The sequence below is a fragment of the Pelophylax lessonae genome (assembly GCF_965119305.1).
Source record: "Pelophylax lessonae genome assembly, chromosome: 2".
Lineage (NCBI taxonomy): Eukaryota > Metazoa > Chordata > Amphibia > Anura > Ranidae > Pelophylax > Pelophylax lessonae.
In genome coordinates this window covers 181,048,735-181,070,170 of record NC_138769.1, presented here as the reverse complement: position 1 = coordinate 181,070,170, position 21,436 = coordinate 181,048,735, and the positions used below count along the sequence as shown (strand labels likewise).

Sequence of the window (21,436 nt, the reverse complement as noted above, 5' to 3'; positions counted from 1 at the left end):
TGCCACCCAATGGATATTTCAGCACTAGCCAATCCTCCCTCCTGGTTTAGAAGGCAGAATTAAAACAGGAAAGCCTTAGATGGAATGAAGAAAAGTGCCATAGATTAGCTGCTGCTACTCTCCGTCATAGCAAGTGCATTAAAGTCTTTGAAAACACGATCACTAAAATCTCATATAAGATATAACATGCTCATTTAAAGTCTAAGTTCACCTTTACATAGAAAATCATTTTTGTGCTGGTAAAAAAAAAAAAAAAAAATGTGCATTTATTATTATTTTTTTTTAAAAAAAACAGGAGCTTGCACAGTATTGCACTGTTGCTAGTACCAGGTTGTCATTTTAACCACGTAAGCCCCGGAAGATTTTACCCCCTTCCTGACCAATGCCTATTTTGCGATTCGGTACTGCGTGACTTTAACCGACAATTGCGCGGTCGTGCGACGCTGTACCTAAACAAATTTGACATCCTTTTTTTCCCACAAACAGAGCTTTCTTTTGGTGGTATTTGATCACCTGTGCGATTTTTTGATCATGCGCTATAAACAAAAAAAGAGCGTCAATTTTGCAAAAATAACAATATTTTTCACATTTTTTTATATGAAATTCCCCCAAAAAAATTTAAAAATCAAAATTTTTTAACATTTTAGGCCAATTTGTTTTATGCTACATATGTTTGGTAAAAAAAAATTGCAAAAAGCGTATTTTGATTGGTTTGCGCAAAAGTTATTGCGTTTACTAACTGAGGGAATGATTTTTGTCATTTTTGTTGTTTTTTTTTTTAACGAGTAATGGCGGCGATCTGCGATTTTTTTTGCGGGACTGCGACATTGCGGCGGACAGATCAGACCCTTTACTGAAATTTTTGACACTTTTGGGGTTATCAGTGACATTACTACAGTAATCAGTGCTATACATATGCACTGTTACTGTAAAAATGACACTGGCAGTGAAGGGGTTAACTTTTTTTTTTGAGAGCAAGGGGTTAAGTGTGTCCCTAGGGGCGTGATTCTAACTGTGATTGGATGTGGCTTGATGTGTAAGAATAGAGATCAACGGTCCTGCATAGTAGAACCGTCTGATCTCCATTCTTACACAGGGAAGAATGACAGGCGGCTTTGTTTACATTAGCCACCTGCCTTTCTCCCGGTGTAACAGATGATCGCGAGTGCCCGGCGGACATCGGGTCCGCCGGTCAAACGCGCGGGGGGGTCCGTGACCGAGCGGGAGCGGGAGCCTGCCTTCGGCGGCGCGCGCTCGCTCCCTAGAGCCTCACAGGCTAGCGACGTAGCCCTTTGCCTTTGAGGGGCTGACCACCACAGTAAATAGTCGTGCGGCGGTCGGCAGGAGCTGAAACATGTTAAAGGTTTCACCCTAAATATGGGTGGAACCTTAAAATGTTCCAAAGGTGAACCTATCCTTTAACCAGTTCTGGACCGGAAGCATTTGCCCCCATAATGATCAGGCCATGTTTTGCGATTCGGCACTGCGTTACTTTGACCACTTCCCGACCTCCCGCCGCCTATTTACTGCACAGGGTGGCTCTCCTGCACAAACCAACGTATGTCTACGTCTGTCACGCGCTGGAAGCTATGGGGCCCACTTGGCAGCATTGAAGCCGATGAACGGTTCAGGCGGCTCTGATTGCCGCCTGACACCCTCGATCGCTCGCCGTTGAGAGAGAAAACGGTCGGCTGTTGTAAACACAGCTGACCGCTCTTCTCCCTGAAATGATCACAGAGCTCATGTGATTCTTCTATATAGGATCACATGTCTCTATGGTCATTTCACAAGCCATGCTACCCCCGCCCACAGTTAGAATCATTCCCCTAGGCTCACATTTAACCCATTAATCACCCATAGGGTTAACTCCTTCCCTGCCAGTGTCATTATTCCAGTAACAGTGCATATTTTTAGCACTGATTAGTGTAGCAATGTCACTGGTCCCCCCAAAAGTGTAAAAAATGTCAGTTAGGGGCCCGATCTGTCTGCCGAAATGTCGCAGTCCCACAAAAAAATCGCAGATTGCCGCCATTACTAGTAAAAAAAAATGACATAAATATTTACCGTAGTTAGTAGACGCAATAACTTTTGTGCAAACCAATCAGAATACGCTTATTGTGATTTTTTTTACCAAAAATATGTAGCAAAAAATAAATTGGCCTAAAATGTTAAAAAATTTTGATTTTTTAATTTTTTTTGGGGGAATGTCATATAGCAGAATGTGAAAAATATAGTTTTTTTTTTTTTTTTCAGAATTGTCACTCTTTTTTTGTTTATAGCGTAAAAAATAGAAATCGCACAGGTGATCAAATACCACCAAAAGAAAGCTCTATTTGGGGGGAAAAAGGACATCAATTTTATTTGGGTACAGCGTCGCACGACCGCGCAATTGTCCATTAAAGATACGCAGTGCCAAATTTCAAAATAGGGCCTGTTCATTAAGGGGGCAAATCCTTCTGGTCTTAAAGTGGTTAACAGAAAATTGCGTGGTCCTGCGACACTGTACTGAAATATAATTGATGTCCTTTTTTTCCCACAAATAGAGCTTTCTTTTGGTGGTATTTTATCACCTCTGCAATTTTTATTTTTTGTGCTATAAACAAAAAAGGAGCCACAATTCTGAAAAAACAAAACAAAAAAAAACAATATTTTTTACATTCTGCTATATAACATTCCCTCCCCAAAAAAAAAAAATTAAAATCTAAATTTTTCATTCTATGTTTGCTACATATTTTTGGTAAAAAAAATTGCAATAAGCATATTTTGATTGGTTTGCGCAAAAGTTATTGCGTCTACAAACTAGGGGAATGATTTATGTCATTTATTTATTTTTATTTTTTTTTTTTTTTAATAGTAATGGTGGTAAATTGCGATTTTTTAGCAGGACTGTGACATTGCGGTGGACAGATCGGACCCCTACTTGACATTTTTGACACTTTTGGGGGGACCAGTGACATTACTACAGTAATCAGTGCTAAAAATATGCACTGTTACTGTAATAATGACACTGGCAGGGAAGGGGTTAACCTAGGGGTGATCAGAGGGTTAATTGTGAGCCTAGGGGAGTGTTTTCTAACTGTGGGGGGAGGGACTTGTGAAATGATCATAGAGATCTGTGATCCTATATTGAAGGATCACAGGCGCTCTGTGATCATTTCAGAGAGAACAACGGTCAGCTGTGTTTACAACAACTGACCGTCCTTCTCTCTCAGTGGGAAAAGGCTGCAGGTCCCATGGATCGGCATCCCCGCTCGCCCCCCAGCACCACTCCCATGAACTGGTGTACCCCTACGTCGAATCGTGCAGCCAAGCCAGCCTGCTCCAGTAAAACTGCGGCGGGCGGTCGGCAAGAGGGTAATATCAAAAGTCTTTTACAAATGCTTAAATCTGCAAGGTCCATTTATGTGGGTATATGCACTTTTCTGTATAAACGCAGGCTTTTGCTGGCAGAGTTGGCAGAAGATCCTGCAGAAAACACGCTTCCAAAGTACTTGCCATTAGATGTGTAGAGTGTTTAGATGTGTATAATGCTTATTGTATTCAAATGATGGCTACACATTTAGGCATGTACGCACTTAATTTATTTGCATCCACACATTAAATTTGCAGCCTAATTGAACAAGCCAAGGTAAGAACCTGATTGGTTTTCATGCAGAAGTGAGCCAGATTTTGCACTCTCCAACTTTAGTAAATAAACCCCACTGTTTTTTTTCTGCCCGTGTGAATGTGCTCTAAAGCTTTAAAGTGGACTGAATATATAAAAAAATAATAATAATAAAGGGGCCCGTTCATTAATCCAAGCAAAAAGGGCAGATAAAAGAATCCCACCCCTCCCCCATCCTACCAGTTTGAAATTTACTGACACAACACCCAAAATTTACTGGCACAGCCAAGTTTTTACTGGCATTTCCAAAATTTACAAAATTACAGTTTTAAGTGCAAAATGTTGGTATTTAGTCTACAAATAAGTACAATATGCAATTAGCAATGTGATTTAAAGGTAGATATTAAGTCAAAAAACATATTTCTTGTTTTATTTTCGATATAATAAGTAAGTATTTAGCTCAGGGACAGGACTCAGGAGGGCAAGAAATTAGAATGGGTGTCACACACGCAGGAAATTGACTCCAGCAGTGTACAGCAGCATAGATGAGGATGACACCTCACCGACACGACACCACACGACACGTCCCCTTCTCAGACACAGTGACAGTCTCTCTCCAGGCTAGGTGGTCCCTTCAGTCCAATCCAGTCCAAACAGCACTGACAGTCTCGCACCCAGCTTGCCTTGCTCCCATCCTGCAGACCCCTACACCAGGCTCCGCTGGCACCGCCTGCTCTGCTCCCTTGCACTATGACATCACATGACACACTCAGGAACTGCCTCCACCAGGCCACGCCCCCCTCCTCCTGTCACCCAAACACACTGTAACAGGCACTTGCATGGCTTTGGCCAGCTCCGAACCAGAACTGTACATGCATAGTTCCAAGCCGAGCATCACAAATATATTTTTTGCTGCCAACCTTTTCCTGTAACTGGTATTTACTGGCAGAAGAAAAGTACCAGTTTTTTCTGGCTGCCAGTAAAAATACTGATGGTTGGCAGCACTGCCCCACATCAGGACATTTTCAGAATTGATAGTGCGGCTCTCTTTGATCAACAAAATGTTTCCAGCTCATCCATAGTTGACCTACCAATCGACCTCTGTGCAATGAGGATGGCCACACAGGGATCAAAATTCAGCCAGTCCCTGCCAAACCAGATACATTTCAAGCTATACCTTCTATAGCCACCTTAAAGTGGTTCTAAAGCCTAAACAGGTTTTACCTCAATGCATTCCATGAATCAAGGTCAAAAATGTTTAGGCATCAAATCTCCCCCCCCCTCATAACTACCCAACCCCTAATACAGTCCAGTGCTGTGCACATCTGCAGCTCTTCTCTCCCCTCACGTCTGTGCCTCACTAGCTTTGCTGGGACACCGGGAGCTATTGGCTTCCACTGCTGTCAATCAAAGCCAGTGATGAGGGAGCTGGGGCCAATGGATGCAGCAGCAGGGTTCGAGAGCAAGCACGCACGAGTGCCCCCATAGAAAGCGGCCTCCCCTGGGGGCACTGGACAGAGAGGAGGAGACAATAGCGGCGTTAGAGAGGGGACTCGAGAAAAGGAAGTTCGGGGCCTCTCTATGAATTTCCTTTGCACAGAGCAGGTAAGTATGAGAGATGTTTGTTTGCTTTGTTTTTCTTTTTTTATTTCCTTTACAATCACTTTAAAGCTGGGAATACACTAGGAGATTTTTCAAAGGAAAATTGAATTGTAATTTTAAGAACGGTCGTTAAGGTTTCTAATCATTAGTGGTGGTAAAATTATGTTCGTTTTCAACCTCAGTGGCAAGATAATTTGAAGGAAAAATTTTCACTAATGAACAAATTTGGTGGTGTGGTGAAGTCCATTCATTGCAAAATCAAATGTTAAAAGCAAACAAAATTTTGAAGTACTCTGGAATAACATTTTTCAAGCTGTAAAATATACTTGGAAATTCATACAAATTTTTGTTTAGAAATCGAATTTACTAGTGTATAGCCAGATTAGGACACTCATAGATTCAACAAGGTGTTGAAAACATTCCTCAGAGATTTTGGTCCTTATTGATGTGATAGCATCATGCAGTTGCTACAGATTTGTCGGCTGCACATCCATGATGCAAATCTCCAGTTCCACCACATCCAAAGGTGCTCTATTGGATTGAGATGTGGTGACTGTGGAGGCCATTGGAGTACAGTGAACTAATTGTCATGTTCAATAAACCAGTGGTGAGATGATTTGAGCTATGTGACATGGTGCATTATCCTCCTGGAGGTAGTCATTAGAAGATGGGTACACTGTAGTCATAAAAGGATGGACATGGTCAGCAACAATACTCAGGTAGGCCATGTTTAGAGTCAACAACAATACTCAGGTAGGCCGTGGTCATAGTCAACAACAATACTCAGGTAGACCGTGGTCATAGTCAACAACAATACTCAGGTAGACCGTGGTCATGGTCAACAACAATACTCAGGTAGACCGTGGTCATAGTCAACAACAATACTCAGGTAGACCGTGGTCATAGTCAACAACACTACTCAGGTAGACCGTGGTCATGGTCAACAACAATACTCGGGTAGACCGTGGTCATGGTCAACAACAATACTCGGGTAGACCGTGGTCATAGTCAACAACACTACTCAGGTAGGCCGTGGTCATAGTCAACAACAATACTCAGGTAGACCGTGGTCATAGTCAACAACAATACTCAGGTAGACCGTGGTCATGGTCAACAACAATACTCAGGTAGGCCGTGGTCATAGTCAACAACAATACTCAGGTAGACCGTGGTCATGGTCAACAACAATACTCAGGTAGGCCGTGGTCATAGTCAACAACAATACTCAGGTAGACTGTGGTCATAGTCAACAACAATACTCGGGTAGACCGTGGTCATGGTCAACAACAATACTCAGGTAGGCTGTGGTCATAGTCAACAACAATACTCAGGTAGACTGTGGTCATGGTCAACAACAATACTCAGGTAGACCGTGGTCATGGTCAACAACAATACTCAGGTAGGCTGTGGTCATAGTCAACAACAATACTCAGGTAGACTGTGGTCATAGTCAACAACAATACTCAGGTAGACTGTGGTCATAGTCAACAACAATACTCAGGTAGGCCGTGGTCATGGTCAACAACAATACTCAGGTAGAGTAGCTGTTTGATGCACTGCAATGTACAACACGATGCCTCCTAGTGCCGGCTCACTGCAGCCGGAAGAGACGGACGCTGCCCACTAAACCGCTGTAGTCTAGTGTTCGACAACTGTCCATTTCTGTGTAAACTAGGCCCTTAGAGTTCATGAGCATTTAACTCTTTCAGTGTGGGGGACCCCACTACATGTTCATTTTTTTTTCTTCATCCTGGAGTTGAGCTTTAAGGTTGACCATCCAAAAAGCAATTTAAATGCATTCTCCTTTAAATTTGTTAGATCTACCATAATTTAGTAATACAAGAGCATACCTTGATACTAATAAAATAGATTGTATAGCTTTGTCATATTATATCATTTTGGTAAATCCCAAGAAGATTGTACAGAGATTGTACAATCAGATTGTATAGTGTATTGCCATTTTTAAAAAGTAACTGCCTGAAGGACCGTGTTCAGGCACTTCATGGTATAGAGTAACAATGCTCTGTCCCTTTCTTCCATTTATTCTGCTACGTTGCTATTCTCTCACACAGACATCTGACAGAGACAAAACACACATTATGCATTCAGGGTCTACTCTTATCACCATTGGAAAATCCGCCCTGAGAAATGTCACCCACGTATCGCTGGAGTGCATGTGTGTTGGCATAAAGTAACATCTAAGAGGATGCAGGAGATTAGCATCACTGATATGAATCAAGGTTTCAAAAGGTAAAAAAGCACATTTTATTATAAGAACAAGCAATTGCTTATGACAGACAATGCTTCAGCAGACTAAACGTCATTTAGTTATGTGTGCCACTACACTGCTGCAGTTATCTTAGTCAGCTTATTACAATCACCTATTCAGGAGCAGGTTGTGCATTACTGGGCTGTATTGACATCACTCTACTGTACACGTGATCCCGCTTGTTACATCAAATTTAAAGTGTACAGTTGCTATGGGATCTCTTCTTTGTTCCAAACTGTCTATGAACTGTGTGGGAACATTGTATCTTCACTCCCCTCTGTTCTCTTGTTAAATATTCCGAATCTGCTGCATATCAAACTAATTGTGTCAGGGATCAGTATGGCTTTGCTTATCACCAATAAAGACTGACGACAGCTGTAAGATGCCTCTAATTAGAATTTATAATAAGCATTGCAAAACAGATCAGTTTGTTAATATTAATGTTAATGTGTGAAAAAAACATGTTTAAATGACATACTTTTTCCAGCCTTTGTATAACACTTGAATGGATGTAACGCATAGATAAAAGCACTAATCCACCCAGAAGTGATATTTTAGTTATAAGTGATGTCTAATGGGCAGAGTTGACCACTGGTTCCTTATGTGTTGTATAACCCAAAGGGGAATTCTCTCCATTGTAATTACTGATTTACTGTATTGGGACATACACGGTTCAAATCTTGGCCGGTTCAGCAGGATTTGAACCGTTAGTGAGCAGGCTGAATGTACCAAGTTGATCGTTTGATCAGTAGGGATGGGTGAATGGTTTGGGCCGAGCATGAGTTTGGGCCGAACATTTGCCTGTTCAGGCCATTCGCCGAACAACGGAATTTGCAGGGTGTTTGCCCCAACGAAGACCCTGCAATGCACAGTGCATTCTGCACCCTGATTGGGAAAAATTTTGCCCAATCAGGGTGCAGTGTTAATTGGTTTTTAGGAAGCAGGACCGGGAAGCTGGCTATGGCGTCCTTAACAACCAATGAGTCATCAGTTGTCAATGGGTTCCCCTGTTGACAGCTGAACAGTAAAGAAAAAAAGTGCCGGTAAAAAAATAAAGAAGAAAACGGCGTGCCCCCCCCCCCCAATCCATACCAGACCCTTATCTGGACATGAAGCCTGGCAGGTCATAAAAGGGGGGGATGAGCGAGCGCCCCCCCACCTGAAACATACCAGGCCACATACCCTCAACATGGGGGGGCGGTGCTTTAGAGCACGGGGGGCTGTGCCAGAAATCCATACCAGAACCTTATCCGAGCATGCAGCCTGGCAAGTCAGGAAAGGGGGGAAAGTGAATGCCCCCTCCTACTGAATAATACCAGGCCACATACTTTTAACATTGGGGGGCACTCTAAAGCACCTTGTCCCCATGTTGATAAGGACAAGGGTCTCTTCCCCACAACCTTGGACAAGTTTTTAAAAAGTCCTTTATTAAAAAATAAAAAAATAGTGCCCCCCGATGTAAATCCATCAACAATTACGCTGCCCGCTGACATTTCATATATAGGTAAGGGGTTGGGTTACCTGGCTTCATCACCCATTGGCACCGCGCCCTGTGACGTCACCTGCCAGGCATACACCAGTCTTTGGCATGTGGCCTGGTATGGTTCAGGAGGAGGTATGGTTCAACTTTTGGTTACAGAAAAAAAATGTGCACTGTGTATAGCCTGTCCCAGAGTTCCTGCTCACCTTTCCATATTCCAGTATCTCTTGTTAGGCTCTTCATAATATAAAATAAATATTCAATCCAATAGAGGTGGGAAGACATTTGTTGTGGACACTCCAAATGTGCAGACACACAAAGATCTCACCAATAGATTTGAAGAGAGTAGAGCTTTCCGATCAGGTCTGTCGATCCGTTTTACAGGTGGACATGAGCAGAAGCTCCATATGGACTTTTGTCCATTTGTTTACATCTGTTTACCTCTGAGTCTGTCCAGGTCCTAAAAAAAAAAAAAAGAAAAAAGAAAAGGGTTGTATCCCTTTCTGTTTTTCCATTTTTGACCAAAATGTGACAGGTTGGAGGTATCCTGACATAAACGGACACATCCATTTACATTTGGCTACCAACAGGACCATCACTGGTTGAGTGCACTTTCCATCCTTTGTCAAACTGTATAGGACTGGCGATATATGCTATGTTATGGTGACCCACACTTTTAAATCAGGCGTCCATTTTTTAAACATTAGCATGGTAACTGTTTAAAATGGCTTAGCCTAACTTGACAAAATACAAAATAAATGTGAATGAGCATTTTGCGGTCACTAAAGTACCCCCAAAAAAACCTAGTGACGCGATGTCAGACATGCAGTGTCTGACATGAACTCCTGCTCAGTGCTCAGTGCATGCTACATTGCACTTAAACAACAAACCAACTGTACAACATGCTTCAAAAAGTAGCAGGTGTGATGGAGAACACAAAGGAGGAATAAGGGAAAGGGGGAACATTTTAGAAACTCAATGGTTTATTGAAGGGCAAAGATACATAAGGAAAAGTGAATGAAAGGATGTCCTCTTTCTCATTGAAGTCCATAAGGTTATGTTCTCTGAGCAGACTGTGGACCAGTCTGTACAGTCCTTAATGGATATCCTCTCCCTCTGGTGGATGAGTACCTTTCTGGTGCTCCACAAAGTGTCCTTAACTACTTTACGACCTCCCGCTGCAGATGTACTGCGGCAGGCAGCCGCTCCTGAGGGAATCGCCGTACATGTACTTCACTCACTCTCGGGAGTCTAGGGGGTGAGCGTGCACCCCCGCTCATCAGTGGGGAAACCGATGCCTGTGTCAGGCGGCTCCGATTGCCGCCTGACACCCGCAATCATTCCCCGCTGAGAAAGAAGGACGGTCGGCTGTTGTAAACACAGCTGACCATTCTTCTCTCTGGGATGATTATAGAGATCGTGTGATCCTGCTATATAGGATCACATGTCTCTATGGTCATTTCAGAAGCCATGCCCCCCCACAGTTAGAATCATTCCCCTAGGCTCACATTTAACCCCTTGATCACCCACAAGGTTAACCCCTTCCCTGCCAATGGCATTATTACAGTAACAGTGCATAGTTTTAGCACTGATTACTTTAGTAATGTCACTGGTACCCCCAAATGTGTCAAAAATGTCAGTTAGGGGTCTGATCTGTCCACCTCAATGTCACAGTTACGCAAAAAAATTGCAGATTGCCGCCATTACTGGTAAAGAAAAAAAAAACAATAAAAATGACATAAATCTTTCCCGTAGTTAGTAGACGCAATAAATTTAGTGCAAACCAATCAAAATACGCTTATTGCAATTTTTTTTACCAAAAATATGTAGCAGAAAACAAATTGACCTAAAATGTTAAAAAATTTTGATTTTTTAATGTTTTGGGGGGATGTTATATATATATATATATCAGAATGTGAAAAATATTGTTTTTTTTTTTTTCAAAATTGTCGCTCTTTTTTTGTTTATAACGCAAAAAATAAAAATCGCACGGGTGATCAAATACCACCAAAGCAAAGCTGTATTTGTGAAAAAAAGGGCATAAATTTTGTTTGGGTACAGGGTTAGAAGGACCACGCAATTGTCCATTAAAGTAACACAGTGCCGATTCGCAAAATAGTGCCTGGTCAGGAAGGGGGCAAATCCTTCCGGTCTTAAAGTGGTTAAAGCAATACCTCACCTGCCAAGTGCCATCAATGTCCTCTGATGCAAATGTACAAAGTGGGTGATAGCGACTTGTGGTGCAAAGTATTTGAGTTCATGTTCCAGGGCCCTCAACAGGTCATGCACACTGCCAGAGGGCATGCATAGCAGTTTCTTAATGGATGATGCAAAAGGGGCAATGCCTGTATCTGCACAATTTTCTGGCATGTTATGTATTATTGTTAAAGTAGCCAAAGTGAAAATGGCTTACATCTGCATGCATTATTGTTAGACCCCGTTCACACTGAGGCGATCCGACTTACCGGGGCGTCCTCACAGATCGCGGTGCGCAGCACGCACCGCGACCTCAGAGCGGGCGGCACGGACTTCATAACATTGAAGTCAATGCAGGTCGCTCCAGGTCGCCCCAAAGAAGCTCCGGACCCTTTTTCTAAGTCGGAGCGACTTGTGTCGCTCCTATTAGAACGGGTCCACAGCTTCTCTATGGCAGGCGACCTACGGCGACCTGTCAGGCAACCAGTTCGCCTGACAGGTCGCCCCAGTGTGAACGGGGTCTCAGTGATGTTGAGCACCCATCAATATATATCAACTACTAAGACAACTTACTGAGACCAGCTTTGGCCATAAACATTTTCTTTTCTTTAATTGTTAGAATTTTACCCTCCCCTACACTCAATTAATTTTGGAGAGCCTATATCATAGAAATATTGCAATTTTAATTTACTGAAAATGTGCTGCACATATCTATTCTGTGTTTTTTGTATGCTCTACGGTATTCTTTTATCCACCATGATCTGGTTTGATTGCATAGAGAAGAATAGAAAGAAATTAATTGTGCCCAAAATCCAAACCTTGGCATCTTTGTTAGGTGTGATAAATGTCCCCAATGGGTCTGAACCTTATTAGTTTGGATTTAGTACAAAAAATCTCTCTTGACTTGCATTGCCATGGTGATAGTATAAACGCCAATAAACCTTGCAGGAGAAAACAAATGGTAGCGAAAAAGAAAGGAAAAACATGTTATTTTCTAAAATGTGCACGTGCCAACCTCCCTATATTGTGTTAGAAGAGCATACATGACAATATGGCGTTTGCCGCGCTATTTCATGCCAACCTCAAATAGCACAGCCACAGCCATGCTATACAAAGATCTGCAGTTATTTATGTTTCCTTTGGCCATACTATAGTAGTTTGTCTTCTGCTTTATATGTATATATAGATTTCAATTATATGACTAAAAATGAGCTTCATCCTGCTGTAAAGTAATGATAAAACTGTTATCTCTCTCACTTCACTGCATACTTTGCCATTTGGATAATATGTTCTCATTGTGATTTATTTAAAATAGAACTGTAGGGAAAAACATTTTTTTTTTTTTTCATTTTAGATTGAGTAAAGCAGGGTTATAATCCCTGCCAGTTTTTATTCCCTTTTCTTTGCCTTTCCAAAGCCAAAACAGGAGAGAAGAGGTAATCATTGGTTGTCACCATCGTCACCAGAACTAGTGCTTTGATTAAAAGATTTCTCCTCTATTCTTGTTCTAGTGACAACCCAACATTTGGGATTTTCTTTGAGTTTTACTTTTGGTGATAACAGTAAACAGAACAAATACAGTAGACAAAGTGATTTTCCCAAATGGAGGCACAGGCAGCAATACAATTCCTGCAGGTATTCTAATCCTTTGCAACCATTCACCACCACTACAGCAAAAAAGTCCCGCATAGTGTTGCTATTTCTCTCATAGGCATGATTTAAATTTTGCAAAGTATTCCATGCATATTTATGATGTTGCATTATACAGTATGTTGTTCAGTGTTATGTTCTCGGCTTTTTAATGTTTTTTTTTTTTTTGTGGGTTTTTATTTTTTGATGACTTATTTCTATGGATAGACAATATTTAATTTTTTTCACAATAAAGGCTCCGCTATTCTTTCTTGCTATTCCTTTTGAATATATATATTTTGTTTTTTCAAAGCACCCTCCATTTTTATTTTTTTTAAAAAACATACGTGCCATGTTTCTAAGCCTTTTTATACAGACACAAGTTGGGTTCTAATTTTTTCCCTTTGTAAAACTTGAATTCAAATATTTCTTTTTAAATAGAGTGTTTTAAGGATCACACTATGCTGGTTTTTCGGTGGCTGCCTTTGTGGGGGCACAGCAGGCCTTTCATTTGAATGGACTGCTGTACCTACCGAAGATGGCATAAAAGGTCCCTGCACTTTTTCCAAAAATGTGGGCGCAAGGAAAACACACAGTTCTTAGATTTATTTGCACCCCCATACATCTGCTAAACAACAGTGCATTTGTTTACTGCGGGTGCGGGAAGGCTTAAATTATCAGGCCTTCCTGCACTCACTGAGATCTGAACTTAGCCAAACGGTGTTTGAGGCCCCTTTTTTTTCATGGCCTGTTTCTATATTAAGGCCCCTTTCACACTAGTGCGACTTGTCCCGCGATTTTGGAACGCAAAATCGCATGACAAGTCGTTTTCCATTATTTTCAATGGGCCCCATTCATATCAGTGCGTTTTGAAGTCACACCGACTTCAAAGTAGTTCCTGCACTACTTTGCCACGATTTGATTGCGTTTTGAGCCATAGCCATAGCCATTGCTTTCAAAATCTCGGCAAAGTCGCGTCAAAATCGCGCGGTAAAATCACGTCGCATAAGTGTGAAAGGGGCCTAAACCATGGACCTCAAAGCAAAAATCAAAATAATCAATTCAAATTAATTATTTTGAAATAATTAGATTTCATTTGTTTTTAGTCTTTTTTTTTTTTTTTTTTGAATGGGGTCCGTAGTTCACAGATGTTTCCAACATGAGACATTTTCCCTAAAATGCACCATCAAGACCCCCCACTCCCACTGTGTGTACTAGACCAGTGGACACTCACAGACACTTGACAAAAGTCCTTTAAATAGAAGAAAATACACCAAACAAAGAAAAAAATTAAGACACATCAAGCATTGGGTTATGTTGCCATTTCAGGTAGTACATAAATATAAACATTTGTTGCAGCATTTGGAACAATATGATTCCATTGGCCATACATTGTCTGATTTGCCTCTATCCCTTTTCTATTTATGATAATTGGAGCAAGTAAGCTGGACAGGACTGCTAACCTGCTCAAAGAACAGTCACGTGACAAACAACATCAATCAGGAGTGTGCTTTATTTGATCAATGAGCGAGAAGTTCTAAAAGTTAAAGTTTACATCAACACTAGTCATGAAAGAAAAGGCAAAGACATGCTAAAATAAGTACACTTAAGGCAGCAAAACTCATTAAATGCAGATGATCCACATTTAAATGCTAAGATATTTTCTGAATGTTTATAGCATACTAGAATGACACTGGCAAACTTATGCCTTGTACACACGCATCGATAGTTGGCCGTGAATTTTCGGCCAGCGTCCGATCGGCCGAATTTCGGCCTGTTAGTATGATGCTTTCGACAACCGACTCCGACTTTTCGGCCGAAAAAAATCTGGTGTGCAGGCTATAAAATTTTTGTTGGCCGTCAACATAACGGCCGATTTTCCGTCAGGCAGTACAGATTTCGGCAGACAAAAATCAGATGAGCAAGACTGGGCATGCTCAGAGAAGAAAAAACACACGGAAAGTAGACCAGAACATGACATCACTTCTGAAGTTGTTTTTTGTTGGCCGAGAAAATTTGTGCGCAGTCTAGAGCACATTTCTTTTTTTTTTCAAATATAATTTTTTATTTTAAAACAAATCAACAATTACATAAAAGAACATACAACGGAAAAGAAAAAAAAAAAAAATAATGAGTACATTCACAATCAAAACATCGTACCTCGCCTGGTAAACGTAAACAGTAAATATATATCATCTATGCTTCTTCTCATAACTCACAAACGTATCCATGGATTAATACCCTTTCTTAATACGTGACACAGGATTGGTTAAAAAAAAAAAAAAAATTTGTCTCTTGTCTGGGGGACCATCCACCATCTCCACTCACTACTGCAACAGGGCCACACCCTCATCAGACAAAACAAAATTGTTCCAGAGCTCCCAGGTCTCATGATACAACTCCCGCTTACCATGTGATGTCAGCACCAGATCTTCCATTTTATTAATAATCTCTACCCTCCGTAGCCAGTCTTTTACTGTAGGAGGGCTTGACCTTTTCCACAACGCAGGAATACATGCCCTTGCTGCGTTAATTAAGTGACACACTACCGATTTCTCGTAACGTTGTCTAGGAATATCTGACAAATGAAACAGGAAAAAGGCTGGATCTTCCTGAATAGGGAAATCCGTAAATTTTTGCACGATGGCTCTAACCTCAGACCAATATTTTGAAAGTTTCGGGCAAGACCAAAAAATATGAAATATTGTTGCGTCCACCCCTCCGCAGCGCCAACAGTTTGCCGATACGTTCGGGGAAAATCTATGAAGTTTATGAGGTGTATAATACCACCTGGTTAATATCTTGAAATTGGTCTCTTGAGTTTTGGTACAGATAGATGTTTTAAAGGACAAAAAAATGATATTCTGTATTTGCTTTGGTGTGAAAGTGCGGTTCAGGTCAGCTGCCCATTTAATTAAACACCGTAAAGAGAGTCTATCCAACGGGGTTATTAGTAAACTGTACAATAAAGAAAGCGTATGTTGTAGTACCCCTTCTTTCAGGCAGTATTCTTCAAATTTGGTCAGACTACGTGCAAAATCCATAGGTTTTGGTAGTGTATGTAGAAAATGGTGCAGCTGTAAAGCAGACCAGAAAGTAAGTTGAAAGTGACCTTCCGCTGCCATCAGTGTCTACAATGTTGGCCAACTGTCCGATATCAAAAACTGGAAGGCTCGAGCATATCCGGATATACCCATCCTCACCAAATCTGGTGACGAGAGGCCCGGCAAAAACCTTGGGTTCCCGATCACAGGGAGTAGTGGAGAACACGAAGAAGATAAAAAATTCCGCATCATAGCTTGATGGCCTATTCGCACCGTGGTACCCACAAGAGGGTGAAGACGCATTTGTGATGGTAAATCTGGGTAGCACCAGAGAGCTCCCTGAAGCGGAATATTCGCCTGTGCCTGTTCTATGGTGACCCATAATTTAGATGCTTGATGTCGGCACCAGTCCACCACCCTACTCAGGTGGGCTGCCTGGATATACTTCTGTATGTCCGGAAGGGCTAACCCGCCGCAAGCTTTTGGTAAGGTCAAATGTGTTCGTGATAGACGTGGTCTTTTCTGCGCCCAGATAAACTTGACAAAGAGAGAGTGGATCAAGTGGGCATATCGGGCAGGTAACCGCACCGGAAGAGCTCTGATCAAGTAGATATGTTTAGGTAATATACTCATCTTTATCAGGTTGCATCTACCGAACCACGAATGCAGACCCATCTGCCACTTGTCCAAGAGGGTGCGAGTCTGCGCAATCAAAGGAGGGAAGTTCAGTTCATAGACCTTAGATAAACATGGTGGAATAAAGGTACCAAGATAACGTAGGGCCGAGTCTGTCCATCGAAAGCTAAAATTCTTTTGTAAGGTACGTAGAAAGGACAATTTAATCCCTACACCCATCGCCTCTGATTTGCTAAAATTAATCTTGAAATTTGAAAGGGTTCCGTACCTGGTCAGCTCACATAGTAGATTAGGCAAAGAGACGTTCGGGTTTGTCACAGAAAACATAAGGTCATCCGCGTACGCGGATATCTTATATTGGTTTCCGCCAACTTTCAATCCCTGAACATCCGGGTTCTGGCGTATAGTGCAAAGGAAGGGTTCCAATGAGAGCACAAATAAAAGGGGAGATAAGGGACAACCTTGCCTCGTGCCGTTATTGATAGGAAAAGGCTCAGATAAGAGACCATTCACCTTGACCTGTGCAGTGGGATTTGTATATACACTCGTGATCCACTGCATCATATTACCTCCTAGACCTATATATTTAAGGACCGTAAACATAAAACGCCAATTCACCCTATCAAAGGCTTTTTCTGCGTCTGTATTAATGAAAACACTCGGAGTTCGGGAGGCATTAGCCGCGTGTATCAAGTTTAATACTTTAGTGGTATTGTCCCTAGCCTCTCGACCAGGGACAAAACCCACTTGATCAAGATGCACAAGGTCAAGAAGATGTGAGGCTAATCGATTGGCCAGTATTTTGGTAAAAATTTTCAAATCAATATTAAGTAAAGAAATAGGTCTATTGCTCCCACAAGATGTAGGGTCCTTTCCTTCTTTCAAAATAACCGTAATATGTGCTGCCAGGGTGTCCCTAAGTAGCTTGGAACCCTCCCTTGCAGAATTATAGAGTCTGACCAGGTACGGGCCCAGAATAGCAGAAAAAACCTGATAATATTGAAGGGTATAACCATCTGGGCCAGGGGCCTTCCGCAGCTTCATAGCACCTATGGTCTGTTGAACTTCCGCTAAGGAGATTGGCTCGTCTAACTGTTCTCTAATCTCAATAGGGAGTGTAGGGAGGCCAGATTTTACCAGGTAGTCTTCTATTGTCGAGGTAGAGGTTCTGGCATCTGTCAATGAATACAGTGTAGAATAAAATCGGCCAAATTCTTCCACAATCTGTTTAGGAGGGGTCAACTTCTGGCCTTGCATTGAAACAATGCTGGGGACATAAGTAGAAAGGTTTAAATCCTTCACAGAATGTGAAAGTAACTTCCCACATTTATCTCCATATTCATACCCTCGACCTCGGCTCCTTTGCATGGCCGCCTTAGCTCTAAACAGAAGGAGATCGGCTATTTGTTGTCGTATTCGTACAAGATCAATCTCCAGAGCCGGAGACGTGGCATGTTTATGTTGAGCTTCAAGACGGCGGAGCTTATCTAGAAGTTGCGTCAATTGTTTTTCCCGATCCTTTTTAAGTCTAGATCCATGTTTAATAAAGGACCCTCTCAAGACGGCTTTATGGGCCTCCCATACATTCCCTATATCAGATTCCTCCACATCATTTATCTGAAAGTACTCCTGTAACGTAGACGAAATATCTGCCAGAACTTCAGGGATCTGTAGGAGACTCTCGTTCAACCTCCAGAAACATTGGCGAGAGATAGTAGAGTCTGACAGAGAGTAGGTAAGCAACACTGGCGCATGGTCTGACCATGTTATATCCCCTATTGTTGATGTTTTAATCGCGTGAAGTTGTCTATGCGGGATTAAAAAATAGTCAATCCGTGAATAACACTTATGGGGTGTTGAATAGAATGTGTAATCCCTCTCAGAGGGATGTAACAGGCGCCACACGTCTATCCATTGAGCGTTGTGGAGCGTCTGCGTAATACGTTTACCGGCCGACGGCGAGATAGCTGATCTTCCCTTAGAGGTATCGAGAGAAGCCAGGATCGGTACGTTGAAATCCCCTCCCACAATAAGCTGTCCCTCCATGAATTCCAAGAGCGATTTAGTCACTCGCCCAAGAAAAACTTCTTGGCGGTCATTGGGTGCGTACAGTGTTGCAAATGTAAACTGTATATCGCCAACTTTCCCTTTACTAAACAAGTATCTTCCCTCTGAATCGGACAGAATGTCATTCAGTTTCCACGGAAGTTTGGAGGACAGCAAAATTGTCACTCCTCTGGATTTGGCGACCTTATTCGTAGAATGATAAGCTGTATTATAGTCCTTATTCATAAGCCTGGGAGCTCTGTCGCCCCTAAAGTGGGTCTCCTGGATAAAGGCGACATCCGCTCTGGAACGTTTAAGATCGTTAAGCAACATTCTTCTTTTCTCCGGTACGTTGAGCCCCCTAGCATTCAGAGAGAAGATAGTGAGGTCCTCCATCTTCGAGACGTGCAGCAAATCAGAACAACCAAAAAACAAATCAAAAAAAAAAAAAAGGAGGAGAAAAAAAAAAAAAAAAACCCGGAGGGAACAAGAGAAGGGATGAAGAACCCCCTTCCAAGACACAATGGGGACTCAGAGATGGTCTGACCACTCTGTCCCCTCCACACAATACACTCTTCACTAACAAGGAAAATTCCAAGTACACTATGTGACAAACAGTCACCCCTCAGTGTACTGACCTAAATGGGAGAGTGTTCCAAGCCATTGCGGAAAAGTAAAAGGAAAACTGAAAACCAAAAAGGACACCATTCTCCCGGACCCCCACCCGCCACCCCGGCACGGATTCTAATCTTTACCAGCCCACAATCAGGGATTAAAAAGGGGTTAAAAATAAAACCCAATATATAAAAAAAAAAAAAAAAAAAAAGGGGGGGGAGGGGAAGGAGCACCCTTCCTCTCTCCTACTCATCAGTCATTTGAGGGGGATATCCTCTATTTCCCCCGCAGCAATCCACTCTCTAGATTCCTCTCTCCCTTGCAGGATTTACTTCTGCCTGAAACCTGTGGAATAGCAAGAATGATATATATATATATATATATACTGACTCCTGGGTGTCTATTAAAACCTCTAAAGTCCACAACTAAAGATAGTTATAGACTATCTTTATTGCTAGCAATAAAAATATTGCCAGCAGGCTCCCAGAGGAGGTACGGTTCCAGTCGTTCCACAGCGGGTTATCCCTTACTCCGAGTTTAAGGGTAGGGGGAAGGGGGTGGATGAAAAAGCAGAAAACAGAAAAAGAAGGGAGGAAAACTATGAGGGGTCTCGTTATCTCTCTCATTTATTAACCCATTAAGCGTCTCAAAAAAAAAAAACGGGACCCCAGCATAAACCGTCATTATTTCAGTGCCTTGAACAACTTAACATTATTTGAAAACTTCATCAGAGTACAGATATAGGTATATTGTTTACATCTATTGAATATCAAATATATATCTATACCTGGTGACCTATACCATTATGTCCTATAGAAATACACTACCCGTCTTTCCTAAAAAAAGAAAAACACCCCACTCTACTTGGGTCTCATAGGCGCCCAGGCCCGGTCCATTTGCGCAACGACAACCAGCACCAAAAAAAAAAAAAAAAGGAAATTATATATTGTAAAATTCCTACCCATCTACCCTAATAGTGAAAAAAAAAACAAAAAAAACAAAAGGGGGGAGAGGAATTACTTATTGGACCTCATAATTACTTGTGACTCCGAAAAAAGAAAAAAATAATATACTTATTCTATTAATGTGATACAAACGCCCCAGTGAGTTACCACAACTATGCTGGGTGTCGTTGCCAATCCTCCGTCCCCCAAGACCCATATAGGTACTCTTTAGCTCCTCCATTTCCATACCACTCCTCTCCCCCAGAGAGGAGAGAGAAGGGGTGCTTAACCCACCCCCGAATCCCCCCAGTCGCCCCCCAAAAAAAAAAAAAAAAAGAAAAAAAAAAAAACCCAAATATAGTTAGGCAATCACCTAATGGGCTGGTAAATATTCCCCAAGGGGAGAGGGAGGGAAGGGAGAGCAAAGGGAGAGTATAAAACCCCAATATGTAACATCAACATACATGCTGTATTGTCAACTTAATCTCTCAAGACACATATCTTATTTAGAGGTAACTGTTACCATCTATCCCATCTCGTAAAAATAAAAACTCTTAACTTATGCAGATAGGTCACACGTTCCTATCTCGTTCGGTGACATTTACCTCAAGCAAAAAAAAAAAAAAAACCCCACCAAAGAGAGGCTATTCCCCCCCGGGCTCATGTTGCCCCGACCGACCCCCGCAGCAACGTCCAGCATCCCAAGTGTATATACATATATGGTGATTATATACCAGTTCTATTTCTTGTGCAGTAAAAAAAAAAAAAAAAAAAAAATTACACAAAAAAAAAATTTAAGAGAGGACTCTAATAGTAGAATCTCATTAATATTCAAAAAACCCCCCAAAAAAAAAAAAAAAAAAACCATACCTATTACTTGCTGAGCGTTGCTGTGAGTCGGTCAAGGTCCCCCGAGGCCCTATGGGGTTCCTTTAACATCTTATTATAAGACCCCCATTATCCAGCCTACTCCATATTACACAGCTAAAAAAAAAAAAAAAGGAAAAAGTATTTAGCCGGTCTCTCCCATTACATTCCTCCCCCCCTCCCTGCAAAAAAAAAAAAAAGGGACCCCTCGATCAGTTATTCATATCAAGCCAGTTACTCGAGTCTCCTTAGGGGACCCTGCTTGTGTCTCATCCAATTCCTGTCTTGACTGGGGTCTCCTTCCTGATGTTGCAATGTCTCTGTTTCTCCCGGGACCCTGGCCCCTGAAAAAAATCAGCCAATCTGGGACTTGAAAGGGATCAGTACCCATGAATGAAAAATGATTTGGTAAGTCATTTATTGAGCGTAGAGAAAAAGAGCCCTGGGCATTGCGAAAAGTGACCGAGAGGGGAAAACCCCACCGGTACGTTAAACCCAACTGTT

At 41.8% G+C, this 21,436-nt stretch overlaps 1 pseudogene across 1 annotated transcript in view; it reads right to left on the bottom strand.

Moving 5' to 3' along the window:
* LOC309548012 (6-phosphogluconate dehydrogenase, decarboxylating-like) overlaps window positions 1-11,325 on the bottom strand; it is a 134,873-nt pseudogene extending 123,548 nt beyond the window's left edge. The window contains exon 1 of the transcript in view: window positions 11,135-11,325. The product of the transcript in view is annotated as a 6-phosphogluconate dehydrogenase, decarboxylating-like (transcript). The remainder of the gene's footprint in view (window positions 1-11,134) is intronic.
* Between the last annotated feature and the right edge of the window lie 10,111 nt (window positions 11,326-21,436).